Source organism: Castor canadensis, chromosome 3 (assembly GCF_047511655.1).
Source record: "Castor canadensis chromosome 3, mCasCan1.hap1v2, whole genome shotgun sequence".
Taxonomy (NCBI): domain Eukaryota; kingdom Metazoa; phylum Chordata; class Mammalia; order Rodentia; family Castoridae; genus Castor; species Castor canadensis.
The window spans coordinates 185,182,034-185,202,248 of NC_133388.1; the positions used below are offsets into that span (position 1 = coordinate 185,182,034).

Consider the following 20,215-nt stretch of genomic DNA (forward strand, 5'->3'; position numbering starts at 1 on the left):
GTTTTTGGGTTAGGGTCTTGCTTTTTGTCTGAGCTGGCCTGGGCTGTGATATTTCTATTTGTGCTTTCCCATATAGCTAGAAAAAGAAGCATGCCACTGCAGTTGTTGGTTGAGATGGGTCTCTTAAACTTTGCCTGGGCTGGCCTTGAACCATGATCCTTCAGACCTCTGCCTCCCAAGTAGCTAGGAACATAGGCTTGAGAAACTATATCCAACTGCAATTTTTTTTTTTTTTGGCAGTACTGGGGCTTGAATTCAGAGCCTAACACCTTGAATCACACCACCAGCACATTTTTGTAATGGATATTTTTCGAGATAGGCTCTCACAAACTATTTGCCCCTGCTGGCTTCAAACCACAATCCTCTTGATTTCTGCCTGCTGAGTAGCTAGGATTATAGGCATGAGCCAACGGCACACTGCCGCAATTATTTATTTTTCTTCTCTCACCCTAATACTCCACACTCAAAGAATCAGGAAGTTCTATTGACTCTGCCTCTAAAATAAACTTTCTCTCACCAGCTCCACCACTGCCTGTGAGTGCCTGTTACCACCAGCTCCGTCCTGGCCTCCCTGCTTAAGTCTTCTCCTCTACAGTTCATTCTCCTTACAACAGCAAGAGTGAGCTTCTGAAAATGCTTTCAGATCATATTTATATCCTTCTAAAATTCATACAAGGGCTTCCAAGTGTATTTCCAATTAAATTCAAGATCCCCAATACGGCATTGGGGATCCTACTTCTCCATTCTTTCTTCTCCCATTCTCTATCTTATGCAAATGATCTAACCACACTGTACCAAGTTCATTCTGCTTTCAGGGCCTTTATACTCTGTTTCTTTTTGAAAAGTGCTTCCCCACTTCAGTTCTTCATGTAGCAATCTCCTTGCCATTTAAGTTTTCATTCAAATGTCACTTTTAGGGAACCCTTCCTTAACAACCCTTTTATATCAGCCACCTTCACCTGGGACCACAGGCCATCTTTATCCCGTAACCATGTTCTGTTTTCTTTTCAACACAGTTTTTAGCGTATATTAATTGTGCAAATTAATGAGTTTCATAATGACATTTCCATACATACATATATATAATGTACTTTGATCATATTCATCCCCTCTGCTACCCTTTCTTTTCCCTTTCCTAGTCCCCTTTCTGTTTTCATGCTCTTCTCCCCCACCCTAAATTCTACATATGAGGGAAAAAATGATATTCTTGTCTTTGTGAGTCTGGCTTATTTCACTTAACATGATGATCTTCAATTCCATTCATTTTCTTGAAAATGGCATAATTTTGTTCTTCTTTATGGCTAAATTAAACTTCATTGTGTATATATACCACATTTTCTTTATCTGTTAATCTGTTGATAAGCACCTAGGCTGATTCCATAACCTGGCTATTTTGAATAGTGCTGCAATAAACATGGGTGTGCAGGTGTCTCTATAATAGCACACTATTTTAAATTATATCACTTATATATTTAGCTCTCTGTTTACCATCTTCCCCCACTGGAGTATGGACAGGTATCACTTCTGTCTTATTCCATTGATTCACTTCACTCAATTTCAATTTTCTGACCACAACTCCTTGATCAGTATCTGGCCCAGTAAATTTTAAACAAATATTTGTTTCATGAAAGAATAAATTTGTGTCTCAAATGTCCCTTTCACTAGAGATGTACAAAAGTGTTGGATGGATAGTTGGATGGATGAGATGATGAATGGAAGAATGGATGGATGGATGGATGGATGGTTGTCTAGACAAAGATAAATTTGCCAAATAAACAAGTTTAATGACGCCCCATTGTTGGCAAATGTGGGTAGCAAGCATGTTCTTTCAGTTGCTTATTGGTGCATAACAAACCAGCCCAAAATTTACTAGCTTAGAACAATAGTTGATTCAGGGAGTTGATTCAGAATCAACAATAGTTGATTCTGGCCCACATGGTGTTGTCTGGGGTGCTGGCATGGCTACAGTCATCCAAGGTCTAAATTGAGCAGGAATATCCAAAATGGCTCACTCAAATGGCTATCAGTTGATACTGGCTTTTGGCTCAGAGTTCAGCTGGGACTATCAATAAGCACAACTAGACTTGTCATGTCCCTGTCACTTAGGTTCCTTCCTGTATGACAGCTGAGTTCTGAGGCATCCCAGAAGTGCCTGTTCAAGGACATTCAAGCAGACGCTGTAAGGCTTTTTCTGACCTAGCTTTGGAAGTCCCAGAGCACCACTCCTGCCACATTCTCCTATTTAAGCAATCTCTAGTGTCACCCTGGATTTAAGGCTCCACCTCTTGAAGTGAGGAGCAGTATCGATGGCAGCTCTCTTAGAGACTGTCTAGCATACCTGTAAACAACCCACTCAGCTCTGCAGGGAAATCACCTTTATGGATCCTAATCCTTCTGATCTCTTACCGAAGCCTCTTTGAGTAAACACATCTGTGTGTTTTATTTTAAGCAGACTATAGCTTACAAATCATAAATGAGTGAAGTAAAAGACTTTTATGTCATGTTTTCATAATTCAATGGTTGCATATTCATTAGCTGAAAACTTGCTTCTCTTCTGTTCCAAAATGCCATCTTGTTGCACTTTCTTTAAACTATTCTGCGTATTATAATTAGGGTTCTCTGTTTTTTCCATCTCTGTGTTTCTGCCACCTGTTCCCTTCCCACCACCACATCTTCTCATTAGTCTGATACAGAAAGAGAAAGTCAGTTCTAAATAAGAGCTAGAAAAGAGGACCTGATCAACCAAGTTGAAGTATAGTCAAGGAAGAGGATTAAGAGTAAAATATGGAGTTAATGACTGCTTAGTTAGGATGCTGCTGTCTTTCCTTTCAATGTTTCTCATGTAAGAATCACAAGTGGAGCTACAACAAGCAAGCAACTAAAAAATTCCTGGGCTCCACCCAATATCTAAGAAGCAGAAGTCTAAGGCATATTTTTAAATTATATTTATTAGTGTACATTAATTGTACAAAATGAGAGGTTTCATTGTAACATTTCCATACATACATATAATTCACTTTGATAATATTCACCTCCTCTATTATTCTTTCTTATGCCCTCTCCCCAATCTCCCCTTTTCTTTAAACTTAAAATTTTTAAATGGTTTCATTATGCTCTTTTCATATATGCATACAATGTACATCGATCATATTCTACCCCACATCCTCTCTTTTCCCCCTTCTCACCTCTTACTGGTTATCCCCACCTTTTTTTTGGAGGGACTGGGGTTTGAATTTGACTTTGTTCTTGCAAAGCAGGTGTTGTACTGTTTGAGTCACACCTCCTGTCCATTTTGGTCTGATTATTTTTGATACAGGATTTTGGGAACTATTTGCCCAGCCTGGCCTTGAACTACAATTCTCTAAACCTCAAACTCCCAAGTAACTAAGATTACAGGCATGAGTCACAGTCCATCTTTTATGTTTATGTCCTGTTTTTTTTTTTAGATCTAGATTCCATACATGAGCAAAGCCATGCAGTGTTTGTTTTTCTGAGTCTGGTTTATTTTACTTAACATGGTGATCACCAGTTCTATCCATTTTTCTGCAATGACATAGTTTCATTCTTCTTTATACCCTAATAATATTCCATTGTATGTATGTATGCCACATTTTCTTTATCCATTCATTGAGGCTAGACACCTAGGTTGATTCCATAATTTGGCTATTGTGAAAAGTGCTTCCATAAACACGGTATCTCCATTGTATACTGCAGGTATAACATCATTCGTGTATAAAGATCTATAGAAGTGACTCTGGTGTTCTGTCACTGTTAATTACCTCTCTTAATTGACAAGATACCACACAGAATGGAAAAATCAAGTTCTTTTGCAACTGTGGTGTGTCCTATTAGCGCTACTACCTCCCCTTGGAAGAAGTGACTGACATTGGTGGTTTATTTGCTAGTGTGTTTCATATATGTTTCTAGATAAGCATGTTTGTATATTCACAGGAAAACTTAATAAGAAGATAGATTTCAATACACAAGATTCACTTTCCAGGCATCTTCTTCATATCAATCCTAATCTGCAAAAGACATTGACCTCACAAGAAGCAAGTACAGCCAGGTTCTCACTGTACCAAATTTCCTCAAGTGCACTCCTGTAAGTGGGCCACAGCTGCAGCCAGCAGATTTTGCACTTCTTTTATTCCTGCTCAGGATGAAGTGTGCTGAGGCCAATAATCTGGTAAATAATTCATTTCCCAAAGACTAATTTGAAGTCTTAGAACTGCTTTTTGTCAACAAAAGAGAAAATTTAAAAGATAGTAATACTTTCTGCATGTACATTGCCTTTTATATTTTTCTGTTCACTCTCCTAACAATGAGTATAATGACCATAACTAATATTTGTTAACAGTCTGCAATGTGCCAGGTTTTGTGCGAAGTTCCTTATTCTAAGTCAATCATCTCCTTTAACTTACACAACATTTTGGGATAATATTGTCAGTTTATCATTTTTTCCAGAGGAAGAAGCTGAGTCATGTAACTTTCAGAAGCCATGCAGAATTTGAATCCATATCACAGTCAACATGCTAGACTGTCTCCTATTTCCATATGTCTCTTTACTACTCAATGTATGAGTAGGTAGATAGGGATAGACAGATGTAAAGACCTAGACTTACTGATAATCATAAAATCTCTAGGTGATAAAAAGTATCCTACTTTCAGATGAGAAGACATAGATTGCAGAGTTAAAACAAGCTGCCTGGGTAACAAAACAGAGAGGTAAAATTAGTTTTCTGACCTGAGTCTTGTGGTCTTCCCATAGCCCTGAGGTAACTCCAATAGAGCCAAAGGGATTTCTCTAAATCTTGCCTTACAGTATAAAGTAGATGGGGACATGGCAGGATATGATACTGAGCTCTCTAATGACATTTTCAGCCAAAAAGAAGAATGGCTTATCAAATCCCCATCAGCCCAAGATGAGATTGTATTAAGTTTTGCAATCTGAACATAATGTTCCCTACTGTCCAGGACCTAATCCTTTCTCATTGGGGAGCACATTTGCAAACCATGACTCCTAACTCATGAGCAAGGCAATCCAGCTCTTACTCCACACCCCAGGACCTTTACACAACATTGGCGGCAGCATCCCTGAGGTGAAAGGGCTGTTCCGAGTCTAACTCTGAAGCTCTTGCTTGAAGGAAGGTTTCCCAAAATGAACCCCCAAAGAAACTGAAAATGGCATGAATGTACATCCTGTTACTCAACACTCCCTGGGTTTCATAATGTGAAGTCAGGAAGAAAAGGTGCCAACATTCCTGAATGTTATAATCATTAAGGAGCAAACTCTTAATGTTCCCACACTTGAATGCTAAAGAGATGGGATTATTTTCTCTCCTCCTGACTTATGGAATCACTGCAGGAACATATGTACTGAGTTAGGCATCTACTGCTAATGCTCCCTACTATTCCCTCTGGGGGGGGCTTTTGGGGTTCATCCCAGGCAATTGGCTTTAAAAACAAGGATATCCTATTTGGAAGCATAGTCAAGAGCCCTGATATTAATAAGCACTTTCTAACTTCAAAGTATTTTATAATCATTGCCCTAATTAAATCTCACAGCCTCCCAGAGAGGAGGCAGGTTTTGTCACTTCCATGTTACAAACACAGAAATAGAGGGCGAGACCTATGGAATATGAAAATATCTTCTACTGAAGTATTAGTTGTAGGCTAAACTACAATTTGATTTTTTTCTTTTACAATTTATTAAATGTAAAACAAGGCATTTGCTATGCATCGTGATAGTTAAAAGCACCAGACCTGGTTGTGTGTCTTTGCCCTATGGATTGAACTTCTCCAAGTTTTAATACCTTCATCTGAAAATGCAAATAATAGTGGAAACTACCATAATGTCTTTTCTTCCAAATGTTAGCTTTTTAAATTTTTTATAAGCACATGCTAATTGTACAACGCGAAGGACTTCATTGTGATATGATCATACACATACATAATGTACTTTGATCATATCCACCCCCTCTCTTACTGTTTCTTATTCCCCCCCCACAAGTTTTTGTCACACAAAGAAGCACTCAGTAAATTCAGCAGCTCCTTTTAAACTGCTTCCTTTCCCTTCAGCACACATTCATTCAGTCATTTATTCACTAGTGTTCATTGGTGACCCATTGATTGTGGAGGACTGTTCTGTCCACAAAGGATACAGCAATGAAAAATGTAGAAAAGATAACTTTCTGCACATGAAATGTAGCTTATTATTGTAAATTAATTCACACAAAATGTGGGTTGTTATCCATTGTTGATTTGGAGTTGATTCCAGCATTTACTTGACTGAAAGTTTCCTTGATGGTTCTCCCAACTAGATCATCACAGTCCTTGTGCAGGACAGGGCAGTATTGACTGAGTTCTGCTAGCAAATGTTAGAGAATGTGGTTCCTTGGGCCTTTTAGCTAATGGAATGCAACAGTTAAAAGTCTTCTGGAATTTGACAGCTGCTATGGCTGACTCCCTGTTTGTAGTTGGGGAAGTCTGCATGGGATTTCTATTATTTGTAGGTACTGTCCTGGTGACCGTGCTATGGAGGGAGAAGGAGGGAAAGTGGGTTTAGGCAATGTTTGAAAACAGAAGGAGGCTGGTGACATCTGTAGCACTTTGAAAGAGTCAGTATCTGTAAATGTGGCATTCCAGAGAGAGGGGACAGTATATGCAAACATGGAGGTTCCGGCCTAGGGAACTTTCTGCCTGGAGATCTCTGTGTTCTCAACAGCTACAATTCATCTTCTATACCTTGTTAGTTACACTAATATATACTTACATAATTTATTTATGTGTGTATATAAAATATTTGTGTGTATATAAAATATATATTTGAATATTTTCAACAAGCAAATGTTAGTTGACTAGTCACTAAAGGAGACATTTATTGAGCTTTTTATTTGGGGACAGAAGGCTGATATGTGCCCTGATATATGTGAATACATTTAACTTTTCTGAGGTTATACTTACCTCTATGAGCATAAGTACTTTTCTTATTTTATAGGAAGAGAAACTAATGTCTGCAGATAAGGAAATCTGTTAATGGGTTATGTGTGCCAGAGTTAGAATTCCAAGCCCAATGTGGCTCACTGCATTCAAATATACACTATACCAATGATGAAAGAGAGAGAGGAAGGAAGGGAGAAGAGAGGGAGGCAGGGAGGAAGGAAGGAAGGAAGGAAGAAGAGGAGGAAGGGAACAGTTTAGGCATGCCAGGATTCTAAGGAGTAAAAACCAAACTCTACAACTCATACCCACATTTGAAGACTCAAGTGTTTAGTACTTGGATCCACTAAAAGAAGATGGGGAGGAATCTACCAGCAAAACAAAAGAAGAAAGAGGGATGGAGGCAGAGGAAGTTCTCGCCCTTTAAGCCTCATTGAGAAGCTAATCACCCTAAGTTGCATGGTCTTGACATGAAAATCATTCCCAAGGAGGACAGAGCCACACCTGACAGCTTTCAGCACCCAGTGCCCTGAGCCCATGGCACAAGTGGCATCTTTAAAGCAGAGACTCAAGCTTAGGAGTCCTCTCTGCCCAGCCAATTCTTCTCATCCTTCAAGATCCAAGTGAAGCTCCTCTTCCTTGAAAAGTGTTTCGTGGAAATCTCAACCCCGAGGCACTGTCCCTTGTCTGAATAATTACAAACTTGGCAATCATCAATGTTTGCTAAGGGTTCACTATGTTCCAGGCACTGTGTTAAATCTTTTCTACATTTTTTATTATTTAGACATCATATATTTAATTGTCACAACCATTAATCGAAGAACAACTCTTTATTCCCATATTACCGAGTTGAGTAATTTTCCAATATCACTTCACTCTCAAGTAGCAAAGCAAGGTTGCTAACCCAAAGACCACCTTCCTTTCCCTAGAGAACAGCCTTGAAGACTTGCAAATCACTTGAAGATTTATCCCAGGTGTTATAGAGAGGCACAGAATAGTTTCAAAGAGTCTTGCAGCAGAGAGAAAGAGGAAGGAAGAAAGAGAGAAATAGAGACAGAAATTCCGTGCATAAAGTTTGACTTGATCTGAGAGAGGCTCAGCTAAAAGTATGATATCATAGGCACTATCAACAGGAACCAGAGATGCACATCCAAAGTTCCAATTTCAATTCCAGGACATTTCATGGGATGGAATGTAAGGCAACAATTATTTGCTAATTAGAAAATTAAAGGCATAAATAAAATTAGTGCTTGAGCCAGTAAGGCAAGAATCATATGGGCTCCAATTTCCTTGTGCAGCCTGTAGCTGCCAGTTTGAAAAGAGAAATGCACAAGGATAGTAAAAATACAAAATCAAGAGACCACAGCTGATTGATGATGATGCGTCTGATCCCACAAATCCCCTTGTGCCTCCCATGTTAGTCTTTCCCCTACCAAAACCCAGAGAGCGAGAAAGGGATGCCTACTCTCCCGGACAGAACTTTGCTTTCCTATGAATTAACTCCAGCACTGAGTAAGTTTTGCTGAAAGAACTTTATTTCCCCAGACCCTTTGTCCCTCCACTTCCACCAAAGTACGTCTCTTAATTGCTCCAACCTTAAACGCACACACACACACACACACACACACACACACACACACACACTCACACTCACACATACACACAACCTCTTGGCATTTTTTAAATACTGACTTTGCCTCTTTTCTAAATCTCCATCTCTAATTAAGGCTTCCTGTTGGATAGATAAGTGCTGACACATGACAGGGTAGAGGCCAGTCTACATTTTCATTTCCCATGGGTACATGTGTAAGACACTAGGTCAAATGTCAAATGCTGTGGGACCTGTCCCACAACCACTGCCTAATGAGATCAAGCACTGCTTATGACTTCCGCTACTACCTCATCCTTGCCTCCACTGCTCCCTTGGAATTCTTCCCATAGTATCTCTGAAGAACCTCTCACGTTTCTCCCCTCCTCCTAGGCTCCACTGCCTAGGCTTTTGGAAAGTGCAGCATCTCTGCTCCCTCCTCCACACAGCTGCAAGAATTGCTTTTCTAATCCACAAATCTGATTGCACTTTTTGCTTATTCAGAAAATGCAATGGGCTCTTCACTGACTGACTATAAAAGTACATCCTCTGTGGCCATGCATACCAGGGTCTTTCACCTCCCCCACCACTGATGTCGTTCATTTATCTTTTTATTCGTTTATTCAAAATCCTGAAGCACTCACTGTGTGTAAGCCACCATCCTGGACACACAATCAAGCTAAACTCCCTATTCCTAAGCACTCTCTGTACTCTTACAACATTCTCTTTGCTTAGGCAGCCTTTTTCCCTGCTTCATCATCAGACTTGTTCATCCTTCAAGGTTAGGTGTCAGTGGTGTCTCTTCTGTGAATCCTTGCCTAAAGCAAACACAGAGACATGTCCCAAGCACTTTCTGTCTTCTATATCCCCACCCACTTGATGCTTTTTTCACAGACTGCCACGACTTGTGTCATGTTGGGGAATCACAGTCTGCCTACCTGTTTCCTTTCAAAGGAAGACATTGTGTTAGCCTCAAGGGAAGAAGAACATTGTATTCTTTTCTGTATGCTTGACTCACTGCTCGGCACATAGGAAGTACCTGTTTATTGATTGACACCTACGTCTACCATCCCTGAAAGAAGCATGTTTGTGAGACTTCTGAAGTCTGTTGGCCTCTTTTATCTGTTCATTTTAGAAGATGGAATTCATCTTGCTGTCATAAAGCCACCTCAGACCATTCTTCACTCAAAGGGTGACCCCTTCCCCATTTATCTTACAATTGGAGCCTATGAACTGGAGATGTACCCAGAAGTCCCAGCATTCAACAGCATTGTCTTGCTAACCATTTACCTTATCCAGAGTGCTGCGGCCCCAAGGACAGTATGTAGGCTCCCAGGGCACTTTACTGGATCCCTGTCCTGTGCCAGAGACTGACAGCTTCTGAGGATACCATGTAGCTCAAGCACAGACCCTGTCTTCAAGTCCCAGTACCGAAAAAAAAAAAGACAAAAAAATCACTTCCTTTATTATTGCAAAAGTCATTCTTGTTGTCATTAGCACCATGTTTCCTAAACTGTGAATTTAGCAATTTGCTAAAATGTGAGGATATTTTTAATTCTAATAATTAAATAGTTTAACATGTATGAGTATCAAATACCTAACCTTTCAAACCTACCATTTCATCAGTATTATTGCATTGGTTAAAGTGAGTTTAAACAAACTATGAGTGAATGAAATTTGGTAGGGGGATGAGGTCTAATCTAGCAAAGAGCTTCTGGAAAGAAAATAACATGAAGGGGTCAGATAGCTAAGATTTCAGAAGCCACCACACACCACTGTCCCCAGCCTGCCTGACCAACACCTCCAACACAAATTGTTCCACACTGAACCCTACAAAGGGCTTCATCCTGCACTTTTGATCAGCAGACTTCAAAAGTCTTACTTACAAACATATTCCCAGATCATAGATAGAGAGATCATGACCAAGCGAAGGTAAATGAGTCATTATATTCCACTGTTTGTAGCTAAATCTATCTATAGAAAAGGCAGACTGACCAAGTGTACTTTTTAAATAAACATTGCCATTCCCACCACAGAACTTGTGCCAGAGAAAAAGCTTATGTGGGTAACTCTTCTCCAGCTTGCATCTCAAACCCCAAGGAATCTCATTTGGATGCAGCATTTTCACATAAGCAGTTGGAGGAGAAATGGTGCAATACCTCATTAATATTTTTCTTGGCAAGGCAAACTTTTAAAATAAATACATACATACATACATACATACATACATATAGATCTATAGATAGATATAAAATTATAGTCAAGACTGGATCATGCATCATTATAAACAGTCCACAGAGCTCTGCTACCTGTGGGGTGTTACCCCTGGGAAACCAGAAGCTTTCAAAAAGAAAATGTCCAACCTGCTCATTATCTTACAAATAAATGACTTTGCTCACCTCCCTCTTTTTCTCATGCTTGTTTTTCCCTTGCATTGTGCCAGACTTCCTGTACCCTGTTATTGTAGGATACTTCCTGACATGCTACAACACAACATGGTACAGTTCCGTGAATGTTGACATGACCAGAGCCCCACAGCAATGGTGAAAAAATCATATGCACCAGAAGAGCAAACTGTAGATTGTTTCAGTTAACTCAGGGAACAGGACAGCCTGAGGCCAGGAAATGATGTGACTGTGATTACACCAGAGCTTCCCAACCATCCTCAGCTGAGCATCATCAAGGAGTCTCTTAACACCAACCTCAGGTGTTAGATTGCTTGTCCACTACTGGTCCAGGCTGGTTGTCCACGCTTGGAGGACCTTACCACTGGTCACTGACAAAGCTACTAATTGAGTGAAGACAAGCTTTCTGGTCCCTGCACTAAATTAAATCATGCATTTGCAACATCCCTCTCCCCTTTGCAAAAGGGATGGTCTTGTCATTCACAATTTTACGTGAGACTGGTAATGAAAGTTTCTTTCTGGCTCTCACCCTTCAATTGATTGGTCAACTTTATTTCTCTTTGAGATCTCTGTTCAGAAAACACAGTGTCAAAGAAATTACCCTTGATCCAACCAAGCTTGAAACTCTGTTATAAGCTCTCATGACACCATATGCTTTTTTTTTTTTCAAAACCAGCACTTGCAAAGCTGTAAGTGGGCATTGATCTGGGTAACTGCTTTAATTATTTCTGTTTCCATATTAATCTATGAGGCAAGTCCTTTGCCTTTGCCTCTGTCTAGTAACTATCACGCTTAATACATAATAGACCCCTATGTTAATAATTAAGGTTTTAGTAACTGATTGAATGAATAAGTGAATGAATGAAAAAGGGGATCCCAACACAGGGATTATATTGAGATGGCATCATCAAGGATCTAAGTTTAGAAAAAATTTGTTCTTTTCCCAGGCACATAGCCAAATTTCATTCCCCTCCCTTGCAGTTCAAGTATGATTGTATGACTTCCAGACCTCGACCATATCTATCTGCAGCTTATGCTTCATCAAGCTCTTTTCCCTTTGTTGCTGGCTGGCTCAAGAGCACCATGGCAATCTTAAGAACAATGTAAAACATAGCAGAGTTCTGTCACCCAGGTTTCTCAATGAACACATAGAGTAGAGTCACTCTACAACATGTTCACCCATCTTCAGAAGTGTCACATTGAGGAAGAAATAAAATTCTAATAAGCTGAAGCTTACTATGGTCTGCAACTTATAATGTTTCATTTACCTCTGTTTTTACTGTATATGGTATGCAAGTTTTCCCATATAACCGTTCTATTTTTCACTTTCAGTACAGATTCGAAAAATTGCATGATATTCCACACTTTACTTATAAAACAGGCTTTGTGTCAGATGATTCTGCCTAACTACAGGTTAATGTGAGTGTTCTGAGCACACCGAAGGTAAACAGACCAAGCGATGTTCTGTAAGTTACATATATTAAGTACATTTTTGCTTATGATATGTTCAACTTACAGTGAACTTAAGGACCCTTTGTACATATGGAGTCTTTTTGTTTTAGTTTTAGTGTAGCTTGAACTAACATACCTCTTCCAAAATTCTCAACTACAGAAGAATTTGGAGGTCATGTAGGAATCTGGTTATTGAAGGGATATTTAGAAAAATCTTCCCAAGTGACTAAGACATTTCCATTTCCCTATTATAATCACTGTCCTACACATGTTTCTATGAAAGCAAGGACTTTAAAGATATATTAGACTAGATGAAAGGATTTGCAGATGTATGGAACATATACATTCACCTACATGTTTGGACATAAGAGGACATGATTTACCTCTGGTAGTGACAGAGGGTGGGTTTTGATTCATTTCCTTTCAAACCAACTCGGTGTCACAAGTGATCATCATCATTCCAGTCCCTGTGGCAAAGAGAGAGAGGTGAAAAAAATAGATGGTGTCCTCAACAGAGACAACACAGAACTGCTGTTAAAGGACTTGTGCTCACTAACAGAGACCCTCACAAAATTATTTCACCCTTGTCTTTTTTCATTTGTTAAAAATGGCTCAGATATGCAACTCAGAATTGCTATAAGGTTTACATGAATTGCATGATTCAATTCATGTAAAAGGTGTGGTGGGGAAAGGGGACAAGTCAATCACATATGGTAGGCAAATATTTCAGGTTCTGTGGCAGTTAGGGCCAAGGAATTGTGGGAACATAGCCTATGGGGGTTGAATTTTAAAGAGGAGGGGCAGGACAGACTTAAAGTGGAAATGATGCCTGATCCCAGAGCCAAGAGTGGTATTCAAGTGATAGGGACAAGAGCAGTGCTGAAGTGATCAGATGGAATTTCCCAATTTTCTGGGTCTAAATTGAATGCTGAAAAATGAACACAAAGTAGAGAGTAGGAAAGCTAATATGAGACTATCAATTGTCTGTCAAGAATTTTTCGAGCACAATTTAAATTCCTAGGTACTGTAGTGTGTGCTAAACTCATATAGATACAGAGGGGCTGCTGGCAGGGCTCCCTACAGTGATGTGGAAACCATCTTGTACTGAAAATCAAGAGCCAAAATTATGGATTCTATTCTGTAACTAACTACGTATTTCACTGTGGAAAATTACAGCTCCCCCAGCCTCATCCTCTGGGAAATGAAGACATCAGCATAATTAATTCAGTTTTCTTTTTCTACTCTTAATGTGTAATTCCATTTCCATGTTAAAACTGCCATTTTTATCAGCTGCATCACCATATTTATCCTGCAGGGGGCACTAGACTAGAAGTTGGAAAATTGACTTTTCTTCCCAGTTCCACCCCTGCCTGGCAAATTGTGTGACCCTGGGCAAATTGCTTAACCTCTCCATATCTCAGGTCCAATCCATAAAACAGAGGGATGAACAAACTCTCCTCCTACCTACTAAGGGGTGTAGTCAGAGTTAATACCCTCATCGTCCTTTGAGCTCAACAGATGAAAGGCACTGAGAAAAGTACAAAGAATTTTTATGTGCTATTGACTTTATTTTATTTTCTGTGGGGGAGGGAATCTTCCCCAGCTGGAAAGCTGCTTTCTCTGAATCAAAGGGCAGGAACCCAGCAAGTTTCTCAGGAACAGGAGGCTTAGACTGGGCTAGGTATACAGAGAATGCCGCACAATCCCAGAGTTCAGTTTCCTTTAACCTGGCGCTCCAGGCAATAACTGTGCAACTCTGCAATTTAACAATGTGTTCTTTGTCCCACACTGTTCTCATTTCGCAACGGCCCAGGTAATATGTTTGGGCCTGTAGGAAGAGTCAAATAGCTAATGAGGGAAGGGCTTGGCATGCCCTATATAGGTTCCTCAAGCAAGTTCCAGCAAGACACATTCTCTCTCTTGGTTCTCAACCTACCCCCAAAATGTACAAATGTCACTACTAGGAATGAGTCCTCTTTCCCAGCAGACTGTAATACCAGTTTGGCCTTTATCAATGCATCGGTGAGCTGTGTTTCATTTATGGTTTTATGCCATGTATTTTCCCAGGGGTATTATATTTTCTAAAGAGCCCTGGAGTTTACATCAGCTTTTCAAGCTACCAACAGCACCATTTCAGTTCTTATTAAGCCCTTAATATGGTATGAATAGGAGAGCTATTGGACTAAAGAGCCATAATCGCCCCTGAGGAAAAACATCCATCACCAACCTTCATGTGGCCCCTGAAACTCTAAAAGGTGTCATCTCTCTGGGGTGTATCTGGTGAAGGCTTTCTCTGGGAGATGCCAAAAAGCCAATGCTTTAGACAAGGCTTAGAAGGGCATTTTCTAGCCATTACAAATTGCCTAGTCTAGCATCTCAAATTTCATCTACGTGATGAGCTTTAATTAAATTTGTCGGAGTTTGATCCTTTATCCCCAGATGTGGCACTGACAGAGATTGCTAACATAAATAATGTATGCTCTGAATGCTTGCCAGGGCTTAGCCAGGACAGCTGTGGCTTTTTGAATGCCATTCCCAAGATATCCTGGAGGTGTTCCGGTTCCCTGTCTCTTTTCTGGAAAAAGAGCTGGGGGCAACAAGAACCCAGATGATGCTGATGCATCTTGACAGAACATCCCTAATGGACATGTGCACTACCTGCAGACATCTTCAACAGAGCAGGCATTCTTGCCAAACTAAAGATAGTTCTTCCATAAGGCTTGAGTCTGATGTGCTTAAATAAGGCTTCTTTTAAAAATTTACACACACACACACACTTGAACTCTTATCAGGGTTTGCCTTATTTGACTATAGTATTCCAGGAAACAGTCCAAATAGCAAAATCTCCCAGTGACTTTATAGTTCCTCATTCCTGACTTGCTCTCTTGCTGCCAACTAGAGTCAAGAAGAGAGACTTTCTCACTGTCAATTGTTAGCTCATTACAGCCCAAGCTGATCTCACCTGCTGGCTTTGGGGGCTGGGGGTTCTGAAGGTTGGCTAGTAAAAACCACAGTAAAGTCTCCGCCAGGATACTCATCACCTCCTGTTGACTCCACCTTGACCCTGGCTTGAACTTAACTGACAGCTTTTGAATGCCATTTGCAAGTGCTCCAAAGAGTGTTTCCTTCAGGCAGCAGAAGACAGTGAGAACACAGGCATCAGGACCCAGCACACCTAAGCTTGCTTCTTTCTCTAGAATTCACTATCCAAAGAACCTTGGCTATTGATTGCTTCATCTCTGAGTCTCTGTTTCCTTTATCTGTGAACCAACTTCACATTTGTCTCTCCATCTAGAGTGACAGCCATACCAGTGTGGCTCCCCTGAGTGCTTCGTCTCTCCAAGGATGCATAAGGCAGCCTACAACTGGCCTTGAAGAACAAAAGAGAAATTTTAGCAGAACAGTTGCAAAACAAAAAAAAAAGAGAGAGAGAGAGAAACAGACAATGCACAAAAGCCATTTTCACTCCTTTTTTGGTAAAAATCCTGCTGAAGAAAGAGCACTCCTTTACTCCACAGTCACTGGGATGCTCCTAACTGCAGAGCTCCAAACTGGGTCTGTCCACCACCCCAGCATTTGCAAGTCACATCCGTACCTGGGGTGCTATTTAAACCCAGCTCTAGGAATAACACTGAAGATTGCCCCCAATTCACAAATAAGGAAGCTGAGCTCAAAGGGGTTAAACAACAGTCCAAAGTTCACAGAGGTCTAACTGTAGCTCCAGAAACAAGGCTACAGTCTAAGAATCCAGATCTGGGTGCCCTGCTTGGTATCATACTGCCTCTTTTGCCCCCATTAGTCTATCAGCATCTGAGACCATCCTTGATATCCTTCCCATTGTTAAATATTAAGCTGGTGCTATAATCATTACTGGCCCTTTCTCTCATTTTTCCTCTCTCACTTTCTCTCTGGTCCCAGAGAAGTACTGGCATTTTCCTAAAGTTCCATGCTTTCAGCTTCTTTGATTTCTCGTGGCCTAGACTTGCTCTGCCTGCAAAGCCTTTCACCTCTTTCAGATTGGTACATCCCGCCTTGGCCTTCAGCTCAGACTCCATGTGAACAGGCACAATCCCAAGCCTCCAAGAAGGCTGCATGCAACTTAAATAAGAGCTGTCAACCCTGCCTGTGGGACTCAGGGAAGATTGCTTTACCTCTTTGAGAATTGAGAAGAAAAGATACAGTCCCTCAGCATGGCTGCAAAATTACCCAGGAACACCTACAATGCAGGGGGGTGTAGCACCGCTGCTCAGAGACACTGGAAAAATGCCACCCCTGTTCCTCCTTCTGTGCTCCAGAGAATAATTTGCGCCTTCTAATTACAGAGCCAGTCACACTGTATTGCAATCATTTGTTTGTGCCCTTCTTGCTAAACCACTAATAAGTTCCTTAGAGCCATGAAAATAGCCATTTTTAATCTCTGTGCCCCAGAACCCAACCTGGCAGACCTAAGGCATTCAGTATATAGTGAATGACAGGGCCTTCAAGAGCAGGAAGTTGTAAAGAAAATGTTTTCCTTTCTTTGCCTCAGAGAAAAGTATGTTATCTCTGATTTCCCCACCTCTTAAAACCAGCTTTAGCTGAATTTTCTCAACTTCAGATGACTTCAAATGTTAGTTCTGACTGGACAGTTCAAGCTAGCAGGAACTACCCTTCCACAATCCACAAACATCCATGTTTGTGCACAAGTTGAAGGGAAACATCTGAGTAAGTTCAGCCTTCCTGGATCTAGCAAGCCAGCATGCATATGGTTAAATAGTGATTTGTTTGGCCAGGAATCCACACATTATAAAACTGACATGAAAATAATTATTCACCAGATGGAAGGGAAATCAAGCAACGAATCTGAGGGAGCAGGGAATACAACCAAAGAGGGAAACCCCTGCTCCCATCCCTTCACTTCTCTGGTTGTCAATGTGAAGATGACATTCATTTCAGGTCAATAGAAGTTGGATGACTACAAACCCACATTATTTACCCCCTCTTAACATCAGTTTTCTCATCTATGAAATGGGAGAATAATGCTTTTCATCAAACAGGCAATTATGTGGCAAAAAGTGTGGCAATAATCCTCACACTGTCAAATACCCATGTGGCTGTGATTGACCCTGTGCAGCTCCATCCTCGAGTGACATCAACTTTAATTGCAGAATTCTGAAAGTACTTCATTAATGTCATAGGGAAGACAGGTCAGTGTGGCCTCCTGCATGGACCTATGAACAGCACAATTAAACTGTGTTACCACTTCACACCACCCTACACTGGTGGGGTTCCATCCCCTGGCCTAGAATAAAATGTTGCAAGATAAAGATGTGCCACCTTTTTTGGTGGCTGAAGGATGCTGGCATTTTTCTAGGATGGCAGTGTTCCGGGAACTTGTCATGAGCTCTATAAGGCCAATGTTTGAAAAGATGCGTGGTCTACAGTGCAAGGTACTTGAAGACTTATGGAGTATGTATTAAAGGAGGGAGACACTGGTTGCTGAGAGACTAACGAAAAACTTCTATACTGATCTTAATTAGAGATAATAAGATCCTGATTTAGGCCACCAGCAATAGGAAAATAAAGGAAAAAAATAAAAGTACACTTTGAATACAAAAGTTGCATTGGTGAAGAGACCACTTTTACAAATGAGAATAGAGGAGAAAGGAAAGGAAGCAAAGATAGTGTATATTACCACAATTAAATATTTGGTAAGCCCTCTTTCCCTAAGAAACCAGGATAAACTCACCCATCCGTGACAAGCAGTTTGTTAAAATAAAGGGTTTTTTAGTAAGATTTCCTTCTTCTGATATCTTCTTTTATCATTCAATTCATCCTCAGAGGATAATTTAAGCATGTAATGAGAGGACTAGACTAACCATGCTAGCTCTTGGAAGTCATTGCTCCAGTTCATCACATAACAATCTGACCACCTTGAATGGTTGAAATGCTAACACTCCACTACAGGCTGACTGGTTTAATCCTCATGCATCAAGGTTGCAGTCCTGAGATTCTGAATCCCAACCCATCCAACAGAAATTTTCTGTTAAGACCCCATTCCTGACCTAAGTGGGCCATATCCAAATTCAATTTTGGGGCAGGTCCACAGTCAGCTTCTATCTTGCTTTTTAGTATAATGGACCAGTTGTTCTACCTTTGTAGAACTCAGTAACTCTAAAATAGGTTCAAAAAACAACAAATTTTAGTGAGGATGCTGTGCAACAGGAACCCTTCCATGCTGTTGGTGGGAATGTAACTTGGTACGACCATTGTGGAAAGCTATATGGAGATTCCTTAAAAAATTAAAAGTAAAACTGTCATATGATCCAGTGATGCCATTACAGGTATACACCCAAAGGAATGTAAGTCAGGATGCAATACAGAGATACTTGTATATTGGTGTTTATTGCAGCACTGTTCATGATAGCCAAGTCATGGAAACAACACAGATGCACTACAACTGATGGATTAAGAAACTGATATATAGATAGACAGATAGACGTGTATGTGTGTGTGTGTATATATATATATATATATATATATATATATATATATATATTTATGCAATGGAGTTATATAAGGCCTGAAACTTTGAAACAACTCCTGGAAGTAGTAGGAAAGACACTGGAAGAGATAGGTATAGGGAAGAGATAGGTATTAGGGGTGGAGGAGGGAAGGGGTAAGAGAGAGTGACAGAGGGGGTTGAACTGACCAAAGTAAAGCATATTGACATCTGGGATACATTGAAAAACCCTTTTGAACATTGACTTTGGAATTGATAATGAAAGACAGGACTGTAAAATAGGTACAGTGGGGGGGGATGCTTGTGGGAAGGGGAAGGGTGAATGGAGGAGATGAAGATGAAGGAATAGGGTTGATGGTCTTCATAAACGTAAAGGAAATAGATGATGAAAACTGTTGTAATTGCTTTACATGAGATTGAGAGAGGATGGCGGGGGCGGGGGAGGCGGAAGGGGTGATCTAACCATGTATAATGTAAAGCTATTCAGAATTGTCACAACAAATCTCCCCTGTACAATGACTATATGCTAATAAAAATGAAAAAAAAATTGTTAGATTCAGAAATACGAGAGTTGATGTATAGGGGGACAAAGGAGTACATTCCCCAATATTCTCCACTAATTCCACAAGACTCTCTTAGGTAATAAAGGAAAATGAAGGAGAGAGAGAGGTTATTATCTGATATGTTTGTGAAACACAGGGCTTTGTAAAGGGCGTAGGACTGATGTATCTGACAGGCTCTCAGCAGGCAACTGGAGCACATTCAGATAAAGGCAATTGCAAGAGAGTTTTAAAGACAGTAGTTACAAAGTGAGAACAGGGTGTCAGGAAACTTTAATAAATATTTCAGTACCCAAGGGTTAGTGATAGAGTTATGCCACAGGCTGGCTGGGGGTAGAGATGGGCCATTTACCGAAACCTGGTGTCAAAGAGGACAAGGTAAGAAAAGGAGCTGAGCGTTTTAATCAAGATGGTTCTGCAGAAGGCGCTCACCCTAACTCCATTCATAGCACTCTTCAATCTCCTGTTAGTGCTCACCTTCTTCTTCTGAGCCCATCAGACACCAGAAACACGAGACTGTATTGACTTAGTTCACAGGGGTTACTTTACAAGGAATGCAGCAGGTGTAGGAAGGTGGAGGCAGCATCAGATAGATAAATGGAAGATACTCAGCTCAGTGGCTTTCCAGAAGGCTGTCACGTTCCTTAGCGTATTAGTTAATGTACATTGGGATACGCCAAAAGCTACATCTACTAGGCAGCAGTTCCCAAACCGATGTGATTGCAGCCATATGTATTGAGAATCTCAAGAATGTGCTGTGAGAATGTTG

At 40.5% G+C, this 20,215-nt stretch overlaps 1 long non-coding RNA gene across 1 annotated transcript in view; it reads right to left on the reverse strand.

Moving 5' to 3' along the window:
* Positions 1-20,215, reverse strand: part of LOC141421380 (uncharacterized) — a 50,752-nt gene that overhangs the window by 2,361 nt on the left and 28,176 nt on the right. The window contains exons 2-3 of the long non-coding RNA XR_012445969.1: positions 12,768-12,851; positions 9,818-9,942 (exon numbers count right to left, since the gene is read on the reverse strand). This is a non-coding gene — a long non-coding RNA (uncharacterized lncRNA). The remainder of the gene's footprint in view (positions 1-9,817; positions 9,943-12,767; positions 12,852-20,215) is intronic.